At 44.9% G+C, this 19,063-nt stretch overlaps 1 long non-coding RNA gene across 3 annotated transcripts in view; it reads right to left on the bottom strand.

Moving 5' to 3' along the window:
• The window catches only part of LOC113594121 (uncharacterized), a 47,881-nt gene that overhangs the window by 13,042 nt on the left and 15,776 nt on the right, over window positions 1-19,063 (bottom strand). The gene's annotated exons all lie outside the window — the stretch shown is intronic.

Raw genomic sequence — 19,063 nt, 5'->3', positions numbered from 1 at the left:
TGGTTGGCCCCAGCCTACAGCCAGGCCCAGGCGGCTGTGAAAAAGAATTTTGTGCTCGGGGCGCCTGGGTGGCTCAGTCGGTGAAGCATCCGACTTCAGCTCAGGTCACGATCTCGCAGTCCGTGAGTTCAAGCCCCACGTCGGGCTCTGGGCTGATGGCTCAGAACCTGGAGCCTGCTTCCGATTCTGTGTCTCCCTCTCTCTCTGCCCCTCCCCCGTTCATGCTGTCTCTCTCTGTCTCAAAAATAAAAAAATTAAATAAATAAATAAATAAATAAATAAATAAGAATTTTGTGCTCAAATAGTGTAGATTTAAATAAAATAAACCAGGCTTCTTTTCTCAGGACTTCTCAGAGCCTTTAATTGCCTAATTTTGACAGTAAATCTATAAAAAGGGATTTAGATCTACTGAACACCTATTAGGATCAACTAGACTATTCCAAGGCACATAGTTTGGAAAATGCTATGGTAGTGAATTCTGATGTAATATTGGGTCCACCTAATACCCCCTCTCTTCCTACATCTCACGAAAATACCTATGAAGTACTGAAAAGGACAAAAATGCATAATCATAGTAACAATGGAAGCTCTGGAATCAGTTTGTAGGGAGTAGGAGAAAGTGGGATCTGTGTCCCCAAGGGGTGAAAAACTCAAAAGAAGAGTAGCTTCCTCATGGCCAATAGCTTTAGCAAAGACTGACCATCCGGGCGTAGGCTGGTATAAATCTGGGAATAAAAGAAAGTTCAGCACTGCCCAAAATAGTCTCCCCAGGAAACCGAGTGAGCAGGTGTGTTCCACAGATTTAGCACAAAACAAAAATCCTTACAAACAACTTGGACCAGAAAAAAAAAAAAATTGGTTTAAAGATATCCTGTAACGGTCTCTTAGATTTTGCCCAGTTGCTATTCTGTTGTGTGTTTTGTAGAACACCTGGTGTTTTTGACCCTTAGAACATGTTGTTGTTGTTTTTCTTAGCTTCCAGTAAGGAGTTTTAAATAGTCCTCAATCTTCCCCTGGGCAATAGAAATTTAACTGTACCTCGAAATATTAACAAGATAATAGCAATGTATTTTAGAGTTCTTTTTTAAAAATAAAAAAGTAGCAGACTTTTTTTTATCATCGCACCAGCAAGTTGAAATAGCTATTGAACTTCTTCCATGTCTTCATGGAACTCAGGATGTGCTGAAATCCTGAAAATACACCTGGAAAAGTAGAGTACCTATTTCCAAGAAAAATGGTGGGTCATCTTTAGATTTTCTCCACTGACCTCATTAACTCAGGTTCTCAGGTTGCACCTGACTCTGACTGTTTTTGTGCATGACAATATCTTTCTTTTCTATCTTCTCCTTTTAAACCAGCTGCTTGAAAACCATTTGCTTAGTTTATTTACTTTCATTCTTATTAAGGTAAAAAGAAATCATCCAAGGTTATGACTTTTCCTCTGAGTTCAGCTTTGACCATATGGAAGTGTTCCCATTTTCATTCATTTCTAATACTCTGTAATTACAGTTTTGATTTTCTCTTAGCTTGTGTGTGTGTATGTGTAGCTTGTGTGTGTCATTAAAACCATTGTGCGTTGTGGTCAAAAAATATCCATAGGGTTTCTGCTTTGACGAATTAATTGGTATTTTATTTTGTGCTATAATATATGAGTAATCTTTAGGAATGTCCAGTGGATGCTGGTAAAAAAAAGAAAAGCCGTGTCTTCAGGATGTAAAGTTGAATGTGTATCTATGAGATAGGCACCCATGTGTCTCTCTCAAAGACAAAGGAAGTCAAGAATCAGCAACAGTGGACTGAAATAAGAGACAGCCCGCAAGGGTCTCCAGTTGCTTGCTTGGTGCCGGGCCTTGGAGGGAGGAAGTGCTCTTTGCCACAACTTCCCCCTTCTACATTTAGGAGGAATCACTAAAAGCATTTCCTAAGTAAACGTTCTCTTTAGTTCCCTGGAGGAAACTGTAAAGGAATCACTTGAAAGTGAAGAGATTCCAAAAATATTCCCTGAAAACTTTAGTACTGGGACAGGGAGTCTTGAGAAAAACTACAGTGAAACGCAATCGCTGTTGGGTAGGGACCTCCCCACGGCTCCAACGCGTCCCACCCACGAGACTGGTAAGGGTGGAAATCATATCATAAGCTGATGAAATGTATTTGCACCTAAGAGTCTAAATCCAAACGTGGTGGATCGCAAGCTGCTGGTTTCAAACATGGGTGTTTCTTGGGTCATTACATGGTTGGCATTTTTGCAGTCAAATCAACAAATGCTCGCTGGAGTCCACTGGGAATGATTGTCATCAAACAAGTAACACTGAAAAGGGATTATTAGTGCTACAAGAACCATGAACCACAAGAATATGCCGGGGGCGCCTGGGTGGCTCAGTCGGTTAAGCGTCCGACTTTCGCTCAGGTCACGATCTCGCGGTCCGTGAGTTCGAGGCCCGCGTGGAGCTCTGTGCCGACAGCTCGGAGCCCGGAGCCTGCTTCTGATTCTGTGTCTCCCTCTCTCTCTCTCTCTCTCTCTCTCTAATCAATATTAAAACAAAATCTTTAAAGAATATGCTGGAAATAGGCTAATTTCATTAGGAACAGGGTCTACAAAAACTGAAACCTGTCAGGCCAAAAATGTGATTTTAGACTGAGAGTGGTAGTAATGCAACTTTTCAGCTCTCTCTTTTGGAATATACCGACACCTGAAGCAGGGCAGTCTCACTAGAATTTAGGGAGAGGAGGGAGGAGATTTTGTGGACACGAGCTGTGTTAACCGTCAAAAATGAAACTGCCGGTTATTTTGCCATCACAAGTGGGCGTACTCGGGAAGAGCAGAGAATCGCAACCCCACGCAAGCAAGTTACGGCAACACCATAGGAAGTCGGTGGAACCCAGGGGAGGACCCCTCTTTCTGTAGCGGAAAGGAGGAGGGGAGGCTGTTATAAACAAGAAGTCCATTGGAGGACGCCGGGAGTTTGAAGTATAGTGGCTTTTCATTGGCCGGCTGTCGTCGTGCCTGTCTCCCATTGGTTGAGCTGTTACCGGGGGAGAAGGGGGCCGTCCTCCCTTCCTTCTGCTGGGAGGTCGGTAGCATCCAGCTGCGAGATGCGGTTCTGCCGTTGACGCCACGCGGGGATGACCGCCTTCCCTGACGACCTCCTGACACCGTGCTAGGCAAGATTTCCTTTTATTAATTTTCTCAGGTGAAGCTAGATTTTGTAAAGCCGAGATCATTCTTCCTATCTTGTTAGTATGTCTCCACCAGGGTGCTCCCTCGATGTCTAGGGCCCCAGCAAAAGCGATGCAGAGAATAACAGAGTTTAAACGTCATCAAAATGGAAACACAGTAGAGACGTCTTCACAACAGGGGGGACCTGGGAGTTTTTTAATCACAGACAACGTGTGATTTGGGCCAGATTCCTCACCCTATTCATGATGAGCCCCCCAAGAGTCTTCCTGCTATAGAGAGATCACGAAACTTCTCATCCCAGGACTGCAGAAGTTTCTTTTTCCTCTTTCCATCACCGGGGGGGGGGGGGGGGGGGAGTTAAAATCTTAAGTATTCAGAAATCGGTTTTACAGAATCTGTGACTCTTATAGGCATGTGATATTAAAACCATAAAATTCAACGCAATGAAGCAGTGGAAGACAAATTTTCTTGAGCCAGTGCTGAAAGTAATGAAACCCGTGGGCTTTGGGGACCAAGAAATGTTACTTGTACCCAGGAGGGTCAGCCATCAGAGGAGTATCATTTATTCCGTGCAAAGGGCGTTGGGACAGTGAGGGCGCCAGGACTTGGCGGGGGGGAGGAAGGCCCAGGAACAGAGCTGGACTCAGAAGAGATTCCGGTTCGTGCATTCTGTAGGGTGCAAGATGGAACAGCACCAGGCGCTAAAGAATCAACTAGCAAAGAAGCAAGACCTTGCGGACGGTATTTCTCCGAACTCTGTGGCAGAGATCTGTGTTGGCAGAAGGGCAAAATTCTTTACAAGCCCCAGGAGTGTGAGACCCTCAGGAAGGAGCCGACGTAACAGCAGGTGGATACTAACCCGACGTTTAGAAAGGGTAGATCCTGGTATCTGCAGGGTTTTACTTTTGCTCTGGGAGCCTGCAAGCTGGGCTCCCACAGAGCTTCCTTGAACCTTAGGAGAGACAGCCCTCCGGGCTCTACTCCGGTGAGACCCATTTAGGACTTTTGACCTCCACAACTGCAACAGATGGTAACTTTGTATGGTTTAAGCACTACGTTTGTGGTCATTTCAGCACCAAAAGGAAACATACGGCCTCACACTGCCATTCGGGAAGGGGGAGAGATGATTGCGGAAGTCTAACCCAACGTCCTTGTTGCCTGAATGTCTTTAAGAACATTGCCAAGGAGGACCAGAGCCTGCCAACACAGATTAGGAGCAAAGAGCTCCCCAAAACTCGGAAAAAGCTAACCAAAGAGACCAGGAAAATGCAATAGCAAGGTATTAATATGTAACCAGCGTAGGAAGCTATCGGTTCCTTTCCTGGGTAGTAATAGACCAAACTAGCCCCTGAGGATGAGAAAAGTAAGAAAGGTGCCTTAGATTGGCCAGTAAGACTGCAATCCAAGGGTGCATAGGGTGCACACATACACACACGTTCAGGTTGTGCACTGTGCTGTGCTACAGATTTAAGTGGCTGTACGTTCTTTGATTCAGTTCATTGGTTTCAAAGCTATGCCTTACTCGTTTTTTACACATGAAGCAAAGTGTCACTGCCCTAGAGGGTGTCTCCCCTGGACCTCTCTTTTCTTTCTCACTTTAATCACGTCGTCCTCCACTGTCCCCATCACCACCACCACCCAAGAATCATCAGTCCCTACAGAAAAAAATCCAGCCTCCTTAAGTCTCGTATCTGGAAAATTTCATAGCCTCAGGAGATGAAAGTAAAGGCTTTTCCCCCTCCCCATTTCGGTTTCTCCCGGAGGGGAATTTTGGTCTGGTGACCTCTGGCTTTGAGCGATAAGGAGGTAATGGGATCAGTCAAAGGTGAGTGCACTCACAAGGAGACGGTTAGATGATGGGCACTCCACCCCCGGCTGTCATTTGTTTTTCCAATGCACTTTATATTTCAAGACGGACGCCTGAATGCAGTGATAAGTAATTTATAAAGCACAGGGGAAAGGAGATGTCTAATTGTGCTAGGAGAATATAGCATGATTGGGGTGAGTCAGACAGATGAAAAAACCCAAGAGGTTTATGAGACATCATAAAATCTGGCTGAGATCAGTATCCTGTAGGGGGTGGGGTGGAAACAGAACTGGCACGGGGAGAGCTGGCATGGAAGGGAAGACGCTCCTGGGAGCGAGAGAGAGGGCAGGCTAGAAACAAAGGAGGCCCGTGCCCAGTGGCAGTCCGTAGCCATATAGGGCAAGGACAAGGGGCCTGCGGCAGCACAGCAAGTTTAGCCAGCCTGCTTGGCAGCCTCATACTGGCACCGTGTGCTCACGGCTCCCCCACCATTGCAAAGCCTTTTTTGGTGGGGGTTCTCCTTCAGGGTCAACCTCAAAGCCAGAATCGTCTTCCAAAAGCACCACTTTGATCCCGCCGCTGCCCTGCTCAAAACCCTCCGGGGGCCCCCCAAGGTCCACAGAAGCGGGCGCGGCCCCTTCGGTGGAGTCTTCTTCTCCGATGGCCCCAGACCAACCTCAGTGCCTCTGAAACTGCACAGCCCCGACCAGACTCACTCGACTGGCGTCTGTCACTTCTTTCCTGACGGCTGGTGACTTTTCAGATTCATTGCAGTAAATCGCCTGTATGTTCCTTGAGGGCAGTTCAGGGCACCATGGAGTAAGGACATCAATCCGCAGCCCCTCCGTCGTGACCAGCACAGCGCCACCTCTTAGCACATCTGGGTGTTTGACTGGATGGCCACGGCCTCTGCTGATAGCAGGTTGGATCAGTCAGCAAAGCCCACCCAAATAGATATTAAATGCAAGACCTGGACGAGAGCTTTGGTTTTGTCCCCTCCCTTGGCCGGGAACTCAGCTGCAGCCCCAGTCACGAGGGGTGTGATGTGGCAGGCCCATCACACCCCTCCCCCCCCGCCGGAGAATCAACTACAAGAACACCTGCTGGACAGGGCTGCCTCCACACAGGCCCCTTTTACTGCCCTCCCTCTCCACCGCCTTCAGAGACAACTCAGGTTGTGGGGACACGAGGGGAAAGAATGTTAGGACTTTGCAGTCTCGAGTTATGACGGAGGTTAAAAGCAAAGCCTACTGAACAAGTCTGTGTCTTAGATCAACTGTGAGACTCGCGTTAGAACCCCGAAGGAGAAACGGTGAGCCTTCTACCCAGGTGTTCCCACCAACTGTCCCAGCCCCGTGTGGCAGAGGGACGGGCGTGGGCTCTGTCCTCAGACCAGCTGTGTTCCAGTCTGGCTCGGCTCTTGCCAGGTGTGTGAACTTCCAGCCCGTTTCCTCAGCTGTAAAATAAATACCAAATAATGCCCATCCACAAGGCCGTTTGGAGAATTAAATAGAAAGATCTTAGCACAGGTTATGGTTCATAGGCAAGTACTCAGTAAAACGTATCTGTAAATACACATCACACGCGCGGCGAGAATCACCTCCCTGCACCTACTGCCCGTTTAACAGATCACCCTCTGGCTGTCTACACCCCGCCAGGACTTCCTACTTCCTCTGCTTTGTAAACTAGATGCTCACCTGTCCCTCTCGCTTACTAGATTATAAGCAGCTGAGGGGAAGGGACTGATTTCTCTCACAGTTTTAGCAACACACGATGTGAAATGTCCAGGTAAATCTCTATTTTCTTTGCACCCGGCCCGGTTCTCTACGTATGGCGAACATTCAATAACTGCTTTTTGGATGAAACTCAATTTGTCTCCAAACCAGAGGTGCTGTCTGGAGTTTTTTCAACCTCTGAAATCTATAGAGGGTTCCTTGGGAGTCTCAAATCCATGGGCCAGAAAAGTCTATAGCCTTCATTACTGGGAATATAATTGGTACAGCCACAGTGGAAAATAGTATGGAGGTACATCAAAAAATTAAAAGTAGAACTACCATCTGATCCGGCAGCCCGACTTCTGGGCATATATCCAAAGGAAATGAAAACAGGATATCGAAGAAATGTCTGCACCCCCATGTTCATTACGGCATTATTCACAACAGCTAAGACATGGAAAGAACCCAGATGTCTATCAATGGATGAACTGAATGAATGAATGAGTAAAGAAGATATGGTATATATAGATACCTCTGTGTCTATGTATTATATACATATAATTCCAATATTCCAATAACATTCCTGTGTGTGTGTGTGTGTGTGTGTGTGTATTTTTCAGCCGTATTGTTCAGCAATAAAAAAGAAGGAAATCCTGCCATTTGAAGCATTGATGGATCTTGATGGCATTAGGCTAAGAGAGATAAGCCAGACAGAGAAAGACACATACTCCATGGTGTCACTTATACGTGGAAACTTAAATATCCAACCAAACTCATAGAAATAGAGCAGAAAAGTGGTTGCCAGGGGCAGAGGGGTGTGGGAAATATGGAAAGGTTTGAGAAGGGTACAAACTTTCAGCTCTAAGACCTAATGTATATCATGATGACCACAGCTGCTAACTCTGTATTGTATATTTGAAGTTCTCTAAGGGAGGAGAACTTAAATGTTTTCACCAAAATTAAAAGAAAGGCAAGACAGAAAGGAAAGGAAAGGGAAGGAAGGAAGGGAGGGAGGGAGGGAGAGAGAAAAAAATAAATATGTGAGGTGATAGATGATTAATTAACTAGATAGGGAGAATCATTTCACACTGCATACATTAATCGAATCACAACGATATACACTGTAAGTGTCTTAGAATTTGGCCATTTGTACCTCAATAAGCTGAAAAAAATCAAAGAAATATTTTTAAAGAAAAATTATGCAGCCAGTCCTGGTTATTGCGTTTTAATCACCACTTAACAAACTCTGAGCTCAAATTAATTTACTCAACTGAGCCTCTATCACAGTCTCCAGAAATTCCCCAAGTCCTGTGTTTCTTCTGGACCCCCTCTTTGCCTCTCCCTGTTCCTGTTCTCTCGCAAAATCCGTTTCTGTTCCTATCTCAGGCGGGATGCTAAACTCAGTCTTGTCACCAGTGTTTACAAGAAATCCACTCCCATAAATCACGGGCTGAGGTTCCTACGCTTGACATGATGTCAGCAGGAGACATAGAGAGGGGTCCTGGCACGTGACACTCCATCAACTCCCTGTCCCCTCACCCCCACCCTCCTCCCTCCTCCTTCTGCTTCCTTCTGCCTTGCCCCCACCCCAGAGCCCCACTCTGTCCTTCCCTTTGCACCTCCAAATGCTCAGCAGGGTAAAAGGTCTTCTTTCTGACGACACCTACTCTCTGTCCAAAGACTTGGGACGACCCTTAGAATGTAAATAATGAAGGGGCGCCTGGGTGGCTCAGTCAGTTAAGTGTCAGACTCTTGGTTCCAGCTCAGGTCATGATCTCGCGGTTTCCGTGTCCCGCTCTGTGCTGGCAGCTGGGACCCTGCTTGAGATCCTCTCTCTCCGCCCCTCCCCCACTCTCGCTCGCGTGCTCTCTCTCTCTCTCCAAATAAATAAACGTGAAAAATAATAATAACAATAAAATAATAAATAAGTAACAAAAAGACAATCTTTAGTTACCAAGGAAAGCCTCCAGTTAGAACAACACATGAGAACAGCTCTGGGGGGTGTCTCCCCTCCAGGTCGTGGCCCGGCACCAGCCCGAGGGGACACAGCTTCCTCCTCCACATCTCAAAAGGACACTTCCTACACCCTTGATCTGTGCAACAGCCAAGCCAACTAGGATTTCTCTCCCCTGTTTCCAGGGCATCTTCTTGAAGGTTTCCCCAGGTCAGCTCTTCAGCTGACTGTCGATGCGAGTGAAATATATGATGCTCATTTGTTTATTAATGTCCTCCTTTCATGCTGAAATCAAAAGGATTTTCACTGGGGTTCCGATCTGAGATCTGGATAATTATAACAGACGACTTTTGGAAAGTCATCTTTCCAACGCACCACAGACAAGAAACAGGGAGCAATTCTTGGTGATGGCTCGCTCTTGGAGAAATAGAAATGATACTCGCGACCAGACAGCAGAAATGGGATGGTCTGAAACACCATGATGTTACCGCACTAGTAGGCTTTTTGTTTTGTTTTGTTTTTTAAGTAATGCTCCTGGTTTCTTTTGAACATTTGTATGATTCAGCTCCCAGGAACTTCCTTACCAGAACTGGATGTATTTGGCCTCCCTGTCACATGAATTGCCATTAACACAAACTTTCTTCCAAGGAGTATAATCTGTTTCACAAAGGCACAAAAATAGTGACATCTTTGCTCTTTTAAGCCTAGGTATGCTATTAATCTAACCGTTTGCTCTAAAATATAATACCTATAGTCCTTAAAAGATTTTTATCTTTTCCTGTATTGCCACGTTGTCACATAAGAACATAAATAGTAAATGCTTAAGAGTATAGCTGTTGACCTAGAAGACAACTATTAGTGTTGGATAATATAGTGAGAAGAGCATGGATTGATTGATTGATTGATTGACTGATTGATTGATGAGAGAGAGAGTGTGGGGGGAGGGGCAGAAAGAGAGAATCCCCAGCAGGCTCCACACTGTCAGCGAGAAGCCCAATGTGGGGCTCGATACCACAGACCATGAGATCATGACCTGAGCTGAGGTCAAGAGTCAGACACTTAACCAACTGAGCCATCTAGGCCCCATGGATCTTTTTTCATGCAAACCACTTAAGTTGGAGCCCTGACTTAGTTCCTTCCTAGCTTGTGGACAAATTCCTTAATCTTTCTGAGCCTGAGAGATAATAATACCTACTGGGAAGAATTGTGGAAGGGGTGAAGGGAGAAATTGATTGGAAAGGCTTATAGTGTAGCGACCGGCACGTGGAAGCTTCCAGTTTTTGCCGTTGTCCCCTAAGAGTGATATCTCTCCAGTGAGAGGCTGTTACCCTATTGTAACCTGTTGACTAAAAGGATCCTCCTTCTTTACAAGACAAATGTTTTCAGAACATCTTTGTTCGGTGGGCGAATAGTTAATAGTTAATAAACCAGCATAGTATACACTGATCTCCAATTGTCCCCAGAACACAGCAAACAGTAGCCCACAGCCCTGTTAACTGACCAGCGCCTCCTTCAAGAGCTATGGGCAAAATTCTTTATGCTTATATGGTCCCTATGTCTGAAACACTCAAAGCATTTTTCCAGAGATTAAATCAGGGCGTTCATATGACCCTGGTTAATAAATGTCAACTCTCCGATGTGAAACCTCAAAATATCCTTTTGAGGAAGGTGGCTGACAACCTTATCTCCCATACAAATAAACTGAGGCATGGAGGGATGAATCAGAGGGCTCATTACAGATTCTTCACCCCTCGTGTACGCGTTTTAGTTTATCTGTGAAGACCAGTGTTCATGGGAACGCGGAGTGTCAGCAGGGATCCCCAAAGAGCCTGGTTGTGGATTCTTGGAGAAAAGCAGCTTACCTTTCTCTACCGTGGCTGGGAAGGTTATGGGACACAGCGGCCACGCAATGTGGAGGCAGGCGGTGCCCTAATTGGGTAAAGAGTCTGAGCCAGTGGGGCGCTTGGGTGGCTCAGTTGGTTAAGTGTCCGACTTCAGCTCAGGTCATGATCTCGTGGTCCGTGGGTTCAAGCCCTGTGTCGGGCTCTGTACCGACAGCTCAGAGCCTGGAGCCTGCTCCGGGTTCTATCTCCCGCTCTCTCTGCCCCTCACACTCTGTCTCTCAAAAATGAATAGATGTTTTTAAAAAACAGATTCTGAGTCAGGGATGTCAGCACAAGAAGATAAGCCAGAACTCCAGAGGTGGGTGGTTGTGGCACCTCTCATGGAAAACCCAAAGTTCCCATTTTGAGCCACCATTTGCCTCTTTTCAGGAGGAAAATAGAGCTCAAGAGGTGCTAGGAGGGGGGAGGCTTTTGCGCACAGAGAAGGCGAGAGTGCTCTGATAGGCAGATGTCAGAGGACTGAGGTCCAACCTGGCTGCTTAAGACGGTGTCAGCACCTATGACATGAAGAAGCAGGACGATTTCCACCTCCCACAGTGACCACGTCCACCTCCAACATGCACCTCCAGTGGACGCTTGGGGAGGCCCACCGTTTGTCCCATTACTGCTTTTCTCAAAGACCGTCTACCTCTTTCACGAATCAACAATACCAATAAAGTGTATTATCATTTACTCTATGCCCACTCTTTCACATGTCACGCTGGCTTTGTCGGCTTTGCTCTGTAACAACATAGAGTCACAAGCTAGAGTCACGTCTCCCGGAATTCCCTTCCCTGAATGGTTCCATGTCAGGGCAAGCCACAGGAGAAATTCTGCTCGAGACTTGAAAAGTGGGAGGAAATCAGCCTCCACATTTTGTATGCTCTGAGGTCAGGATAAGGCAGGAGACACTATGGCAGCTGGCTCACATTGTCTCTGTCACTCCCACTCCTGCTCTGTCTCCTCCCTCGACTTCCCTGTGTGCAAGTATGGAATCTCAGGGGAGGGTGCGGGCTCCCCCTGCATGTCAGGCACGGCGTGGAGTTTGCAGGCGGGTGTCAGTTCATCTTCGTGGGTGCCAGTTTGTCTGTACTCTCGACTGCACTTGGTTTTCTTACCTTACTGCCAAGCTGGTTAATCTAATGCTACTATAGCCTCAGCGCCAGACGAAGAAACAGCCCAGCCTAGTTGTCAGTTTCTACGATGCAGAGTCCAATCCTTCGAAGGTTTGTTTTCTCTATTACTTAGAGTAGTTCTGTTTCTCTGATTGAACCCTGAGACACACACATTGTCTCACTGAATCCTCACAACAGTCCCAGAATACAGGCACTCTTACTATCCCTATTTCACAGGTGACCAACCTGAGAAACAAGGAGATTGTCCTTTGTCACTTAGCTGCTATGTGGTGATGCTGAGATGTGAACCCAGACGGTCTGACACCAGAGCCTGAGTTTCACTCCTTACTCATTTTTTCCCAGACTCTGTGTAATCTGGCTTCTGTACCTCCAGGTTCTTTTTTTTTTTTTTTTTCTTGAGAGATGTGTCTCAACGCTTCCCAAAGAAAACGTTCCCCTGTCGTTCTCCTTCTAGACCTCTTTAAAGCCCCTGATATCTTCCTGTGTTCTTCCCTTTGACTATCCAAAGTTTTCTTTTTCGTTTCCCTTACTAACTCTTCTGCCGTCTTCTGCTGCATAGCACACACGCACACGGGTGTGACCGTGCCACTCGGGCTTCAAATCGCACGCTCATCCCTTCCGACTGCTGGCCCAACGGTGAACCATCAGCCCCTTTGCCAGCCCGAATCCCTGCCATCTGCCACTAGGGGCTGCTAGGGACCCTACCCCCCGCCACCCCAATAGTAAAACAGAAGTGATCAAGCATAAAACACACAGAACAGAGACCGAATGGGAAAGAGACACAACAGGGAAGGGAGGAGGGGAAACTGGGAACATCGGCCAAAATAAAGCGGGGAAGGATCCCGGGAGGTCTTCAAAGACAGGAATAAACTTCCATAGAGAGAAAAACGTCCACGATGCTTTGATGGCTTTTATAAAGAGAGAAGGGGCCAGGTCCAAAGTCACAGAGACAAGGGAGAAAAAATACAGATGTCCCAGAGAAGCGGACTCAGAATGACGACAGCAGGATTCTTGGTGGGGTCAACCGAACAATGAGAGCTGCTCTAACATGAAACTGATCAACAGAGGGAGAACTAAGCGATACCTTACTCATCCCAAAAGTAGGAACTGGAGCTGAGCAAAGCCAGAAACCCAAGGAATAGATGTAGTGTCTGCACCTGCTAAGTCAAGGGAAGTGGTCACCAAGGAAGAAATTGCAATGTTCTGCGAAACTTGGTTAAGTCAGGAGGCACGAACCGCGCATACCAAGGATCCCAGCAACCCTTGAGGACAGGCAGGGATGACCGGCCCAGGGACCTGTCTTTCATTGACGACTGTCCCCCTCCACCCCATCCATTTTCCTCTGGGGATGGAAAATTGCAATTGTCCAAGAATGAGACAGGGTCCCACATCTGTTTTTCCACCAATGTGAGAAATGCAAACTCCAAGAAGTAAACAATGAAATTCACACCAGATCCAGGAATAAACCTTGACTGTGTTGACTCAGTTGACTTGGTAAACCTTTGCAGAGGAAAACTTAGCTGACAAGAAACTGAAGGCATCCAAAAAAGAGGCAAGAGTGGGAAAAAAAAAAAGTGACACTCGTAGTCCTTAAACCCAGTGATCTCAGACTCAGGAGTTCTATTTCTGAACCTCATAAACAGAAAAATACTAAACAGAGAGACAGCTTTTTGCCCAAAGTTGTTTCACTGCTACTTATAATAGCGTAAAATTGCAAACTGTCTATATATGGGGCAAAGGGGAATGGTTCTAGAGTAATATAAATAAACAATACAGTACCACCCTACTATGAAATATAACGCAGGCATTAAAAAAAACGAAGTGTGCATGTGTGTGTGTGTGTCCTCTTACAGGGGTGAGAGAAGAAACGGAGAACAAAAGAAATATTGGTACGTGAAAAGAGAAAGTTCCCTTATGCTGTGTAAAGCATGCACTCATTTTGGTGAGTGTCTCTGAGAGGGTCTGTTTATCTCTGGTTACGTAAACCTAGTAAAAGTCCCAAGAAATATTACAAACCGTTAATCGTGGTGACCTCTGGGGGCAGGAGGCGAGAACAACAATGCCAAGACATCCATCTTCCTCATTTTTATACTTCCAAATTGCTTGAGCTTTTTTAGATGTCAAGCAGACACCTGTCCCTTAACATCTATTCACCCCATACATAGCCGCATCTCAGAAGCTGCATAGTTTACGAAACAACTACATTTCCCAGTACCCTTTGGAATTAGATGCGGCCATCTTTGCCAGAGCATAAGCAAGGATGTGAACCACTTCTAGGTCAGGGGTTACCAGAGACAGTGAGCCACTGACACACATTCTTTCTCCTTCTACCAGGGTGACTCTGGACATGGTGACCCAACCTCTGGACATGGCGACCCAAGGTCCACAAAATAGAAGGAACAGGTCCCTGAATTATCATGGGGAAGAACCCACCTGGGACTGATACATGAATGAGGAACTAACTTCTATTTTATTTGAACGAACCTCTGGGCCTATGTACGTGGATGTTTACGGAAGTGCTATTTACAATAGCCAAAACTGGAAAGAAGGTAAATGCACTCCAACCGATGAAAGGCAACTTAGATTAGCCTAGCTAAAATGTCCAGTGTTGCTTTTTGGTCGGCTTTTTAATTAAACTTTTTTATTTTGAGGTAATTGAATATTCACATGCAGTTGGAAGTAATACAGAGAAATCCTGTGCACCCTTTACCCAGTTTCCCCCCCACCATGGTAACATCTTCCAAAACCATAGCACAATATCACAACCTGAATGTTGCCCTTTCACCCTCCAGCCCCCATCTCCACCTTAACTCCTAGCTAATGTATTGCCCATTTCTATAATTTGTCATCTGGATAACATGATAGAAATGGAATCATAGAGCATGTAACCTTTTGGGCTTGGTTTTCTGCACTCAGCATAACCCTCCGGAGATTCATCCAGGCTGTTGCATGTGTCAATAGTTTGTTCCTTTTTGTTGCTGAGTAGTGCTCTAGGGAATGGACATACCACAGTGTGCTTGCCATTCATCCAGGGATAAGACAACTGAATTGTTTCTAGTGATGGGCCACTGCGAGTGACGTTTCTGTAAACATCCATGAACTGACTTTGCTGTGACTGGAAGTCTTTATCTCTCCGGGATAAATTCCCAGGAGTGCAACTGCTGGGTCATATGGGGGCTGCATTTTTCATTTTTTTAAGAAACCGCCAAATTGGGGCACCTGGGTGGCGCAGTCGGTTAAGTGTCCGACTTCAGCCAGGTCACGATCTCGCGGTCGGTGAGATCGAGCCCCGCGTCAGGCTCTGGGCGGATGGCTCGGAGCCTGGAGCCTGTTTCCGATTCTGTGTCTCCCTCTCTCTCTGCCCCTCCCCCGCTCATGCTCTGTCTCTCTCTGTCCCAAAAATAAATAAAAACGTTGAAAAAAAATTAAAAAAAAAAAAAGAAACGGCCAAATTGTTTCCCAGAGCGGTGGTAGCATTTTACATTCCCACCCACCACGTATGAGTGGTAGTTTCTCCACATCTTCATCAGCATTTGGTGTGGTCACTACTTTTTTATTTTAGTCATCCCAACAGGTGTCCAGCGATGTTTCCTTGTGGGTTTTATTGGCATTTTCCTAATAGCGAAAGATGTTGAACATCTCTTTGTGGATCTATTTGCCACCTGTATATCCTCCTCTGAGAAGTTTCCCTTCATGTCTGTTGTCCATATTCTGAATGAATTGTCTGCTTTCTTACCATTGAGTTTTGAGAGATTCTTATATGTTTTAAATACTAGTCTTTTATTGGATTGTGATTTGCAAATACTTTGTCCCACTCTGTAGCTTATCTTTTCATCCCCTTCACCCTTGCCCTTCACAAGCAAAGCTTTAAATTTTGATGACATCTGATGTATCAATTCTTCCTTCACCTGGATCATGATTTTGATATCAAATCTAAGAACTCTCTGCCCATCCTTGGATCCCTAGGATCTCCTTTTATGTTTTTTCTAAAACTTCTATAATTTTGCATGTTCCATTTTCAGTTCACATTTATATAAAATGTGAGACCTACATTGAGGTCCATGTTTTGTACAGTTGAAGTTCAAATGCTCCAGCACCATTTGTTGGTCTCCCTTCCCTCCATTGACTTGCTTCCGTACGTTTGTCAAAAAAAAGAGAGAGGCAGTTGGGTATATTTGTATGGTTCTAGTTCTGGGTTCTCTGTTCTGTTCCACCGATCTCTGTGTCTATCCCTTGATATTGTAGTTGTTTAGTAAGTCTTGGAAGTGGCTCAACTGATTCCTTCCATTTTATGCTGCTTTTTCAAAAGTGTTTTGGCTACCCTACTTTTTACTCATACAGACTTTAGAATAATCTTGTCTACATCTACCAAAAATCTTTAGGGATTTTGATAAGAATTTCATTAAACCTGCATATTAATTTCAAGACAACTGACTTATTTGCTACGTTGAGTCTTCTAATCCACAAACTGGGAGTATGTTTGTGGATATGTGTCACCTTTGATTTCTTGCATCAATGTTGCGTAGTGTTGTATAGTTTTAGTCTTGGATATTTTTGTCATTTCTTGACCTAATGTCACTAAATATCCCACTGAGATTGGTAAATGTTATTTCTTTTTGCACAGGTAACAATATTTTCGTTTTTTTCTCAGAATTGATCTTTGTTTCCGACTCTAGCATTTTGAGTTCAAAATATTTTCTTCCAGGGGCACCTGGGTGGCTCGGTCAGTTAAGTGTCTAACTTTGGCTCAGGTCGTGATCTCACAGCTCGTGGGTTCAAGCCCTGCTTCTGGCTCTGTGCTGACAGCTCAGAGCCTTAGAGCCTGCTTCGGATTCTGTCTCCCTCTCTGCTCCTCCCTAGCTCACACACACACACTCTCTCTCTCTCTCTCTCAAAAATAAACGTTTAAAAAGAAAAATATATATTTTATTCCACTCAGAAATTTGTTAACTTTTGACTCTGATAATATTTTATGCTTAGAAAAAGTTTACAACAACAGTACAAAGAACTCCTACATATGCTTTACGTATGTTCACTAATTTTGCTGTATTTGTTCATTTATCTCATCCCTGTATTTGTCATTCACTTGAAAGTAAATTATAGACAGAATGCTCCTTCATTCCTGAATATTTCAGTGTATATTTCCTAAAATCAATGATACATACTTCTATCACAACTGTACTATTACCGAGGTCAAGAATTTTAACATTGACATACTTCTATTATCTAACCATCAGATCTTATTTAAATTTCACTACTTGTCCCAATAATGACTTTTATAATAATTTGTCTCTTAACATTTAGTGTAAAGCCTGATGGCCGTCTATTTTTTTTTTTTTTATTCCTTTTTAGGTTTGTTTTTTTTTTCTCCTGTCTGGAAGGTTTGAAGATTTTCCCTTTCCTCTTAAGGTTATAAAATTTCACCAGACTTGGACAAGATTCAATTTATCTTCCTTAGCACCATGGAGGAAAATGCACTCTGAAAACGTGTGCCTTTGTTCAGCCCAATAAATGTTTCACCTTCAGTTCTTACATTACTTCCTTTCGTCCATTTTCTCTGTTCTTCTGAAACTTCTGGCGTCTCATTCTTTCAACCAGAATCTATTAGGGGCATTTTGTATGCCAAACACCGCTCGGGGCGGGGGCGGGGGGGGGCGGAAAAAATAATTTAACCTCAGACCAAGCAATTGGCTGAGCCGATCATTCACCAGCAAAAACACAAAGCTTGGAAAATTGCAAGGCAGGACACGCATCCTTCCAGGGACTTGTGCTCCTAGAACAGAACCAGCGTGCCCCCAGACAGAGGAGAAGCCGTTCAGATTTCCTTGCATCTAAACAGGGTACTTTGAAACCTGAAGGCTGACAATCCAGAACCTTTGACCAGTGCTTTATCACTCAAAATAACCCACCTATACTTATACCCATTACACACAGACAGCCTGGATGTTAGGAACTTCTCTCGAGAACTTGCCCTGGAAACATGTAATGCTGTGTGTCCTCTCTACACCAATTTAAAAAAACAAAACTTGTCCTGCCATTATCAACTAAAAAATCTGTTCTTATTCTTTGTGGCGTGGCTTACCAAATCTCTGAAAGTAAATAGTCATACTGTAAACTTGGAGCTTTTGTGGATTTAGGGACAAACCACATTTTTTTTTCTTACAGAATTTCCCCAAACCACTTGCCACTTGCTATAGGGAAACTACAAACACACTCCTGTAGTGATTTTCTTCCTTGACTGCCATAGCTCCCTTCTGGAGGTTTGTGATGTTAAAGCTAGAGAGAGAACGCAAGGTTGGGATCTTTTCTGGTAAAGATGGAGGCTGAAGCGGGTAGAGAGCTTGGGGGGACCACCTATCCAGACCCCCGATCTCAGCTTTTCAGATCCAAGAAACTCAGCTTTGTCCTGGTCTCCAGAGTTGGTCAGTCTCTCATGGGCTTCCTCAGACTAATCAACCTCATGAGCATCTGAGAGAGAAACTAGGTAAATGAAAAATCAGAGCACCAGGAATGCCTTCGCTCTTCAAAGACTAAGCCAATCTCTCAGCTCTGCCGCTTATAAGAGTGGGGTCGCGGGCAGTGACTTAACACTTCTGAACCTTGACGTCCTCCTTTGTGAAATGGGGACAGTAAAAATACTAGCTCATAAGGCTGGTGTGGGAGAAATTAGTATAATATGTACGAAACGCTTACCACACTCCTGGCACCGTGATAGGCACTCCGTAAGTGATGACTACTAAAAAAAAAATTCATATTCATAGTCACGGGTGGATACATTTTCCCACACAGGCAAATTCACACGGTAATATAAATTACAGTCCCAAGGTTGTACAAGGCACAGAAAAGCAGGGGAAAGAGGAGACTGTGGCAAATCCCAGGACCTGATATTCCTATCACCCAAAGGCAACATCACAGCCAAGTTGACTAGAATAACTTGTATTTACAACACACTTACTCCTGGGACCTCCTTTCCAGAACTCGAAGATGCTCTTCTGCTCCCTTGTTGTCTCTTTAGAATCTGTTATGCCAACATTTAAGCTGACTTGTAGAGGGCTCGCTACTGTTGGTTTACTGTGATCCCTCAAAGGATCACAACGTTCTGGTTTTGCGAAGGTCCCTCCCTGACCCATTACAGAGTCACCCAAGCTAAGGGGTTATTTTTGTCCAATGCCCAAGCCTTCATTTCTCTATCTGTTGACCCATAACCTCATAAGAACTGATCAATAATTATGACAAATAATAGGTAATTTTTAAAATAGGTATCTTGTCATCATTCTCTGGGTGCCAAGAACCCGTGGTTTACATTTGTACCACAAATCACTTTATAGAACCATGGAAGTATGAAAGTTAGCTTGCCTAGTGATAATAAGATGAAAATTCAAGAAGTTGG

This window comes from Acinonyx jubatus, chromosome C2 (genome assembly GCF_027475565.1).
Source record: "Acinonyx jubatus isolate Ajub_Pintada_27869175 chromosome C2, VMU_Ajub_asm_v1.0, whole genome shotgun sequence".
NCBI lineage: Eukaryota > Metazoa > Chordata > Mammalia > Carnivora > Felidae > Acinonyx > Acinonyx jubatus.
Note: the sequence above shows the minus strand (reverse complement) of the source record. Positions and strands in the feature narration are given on the sequence as shown.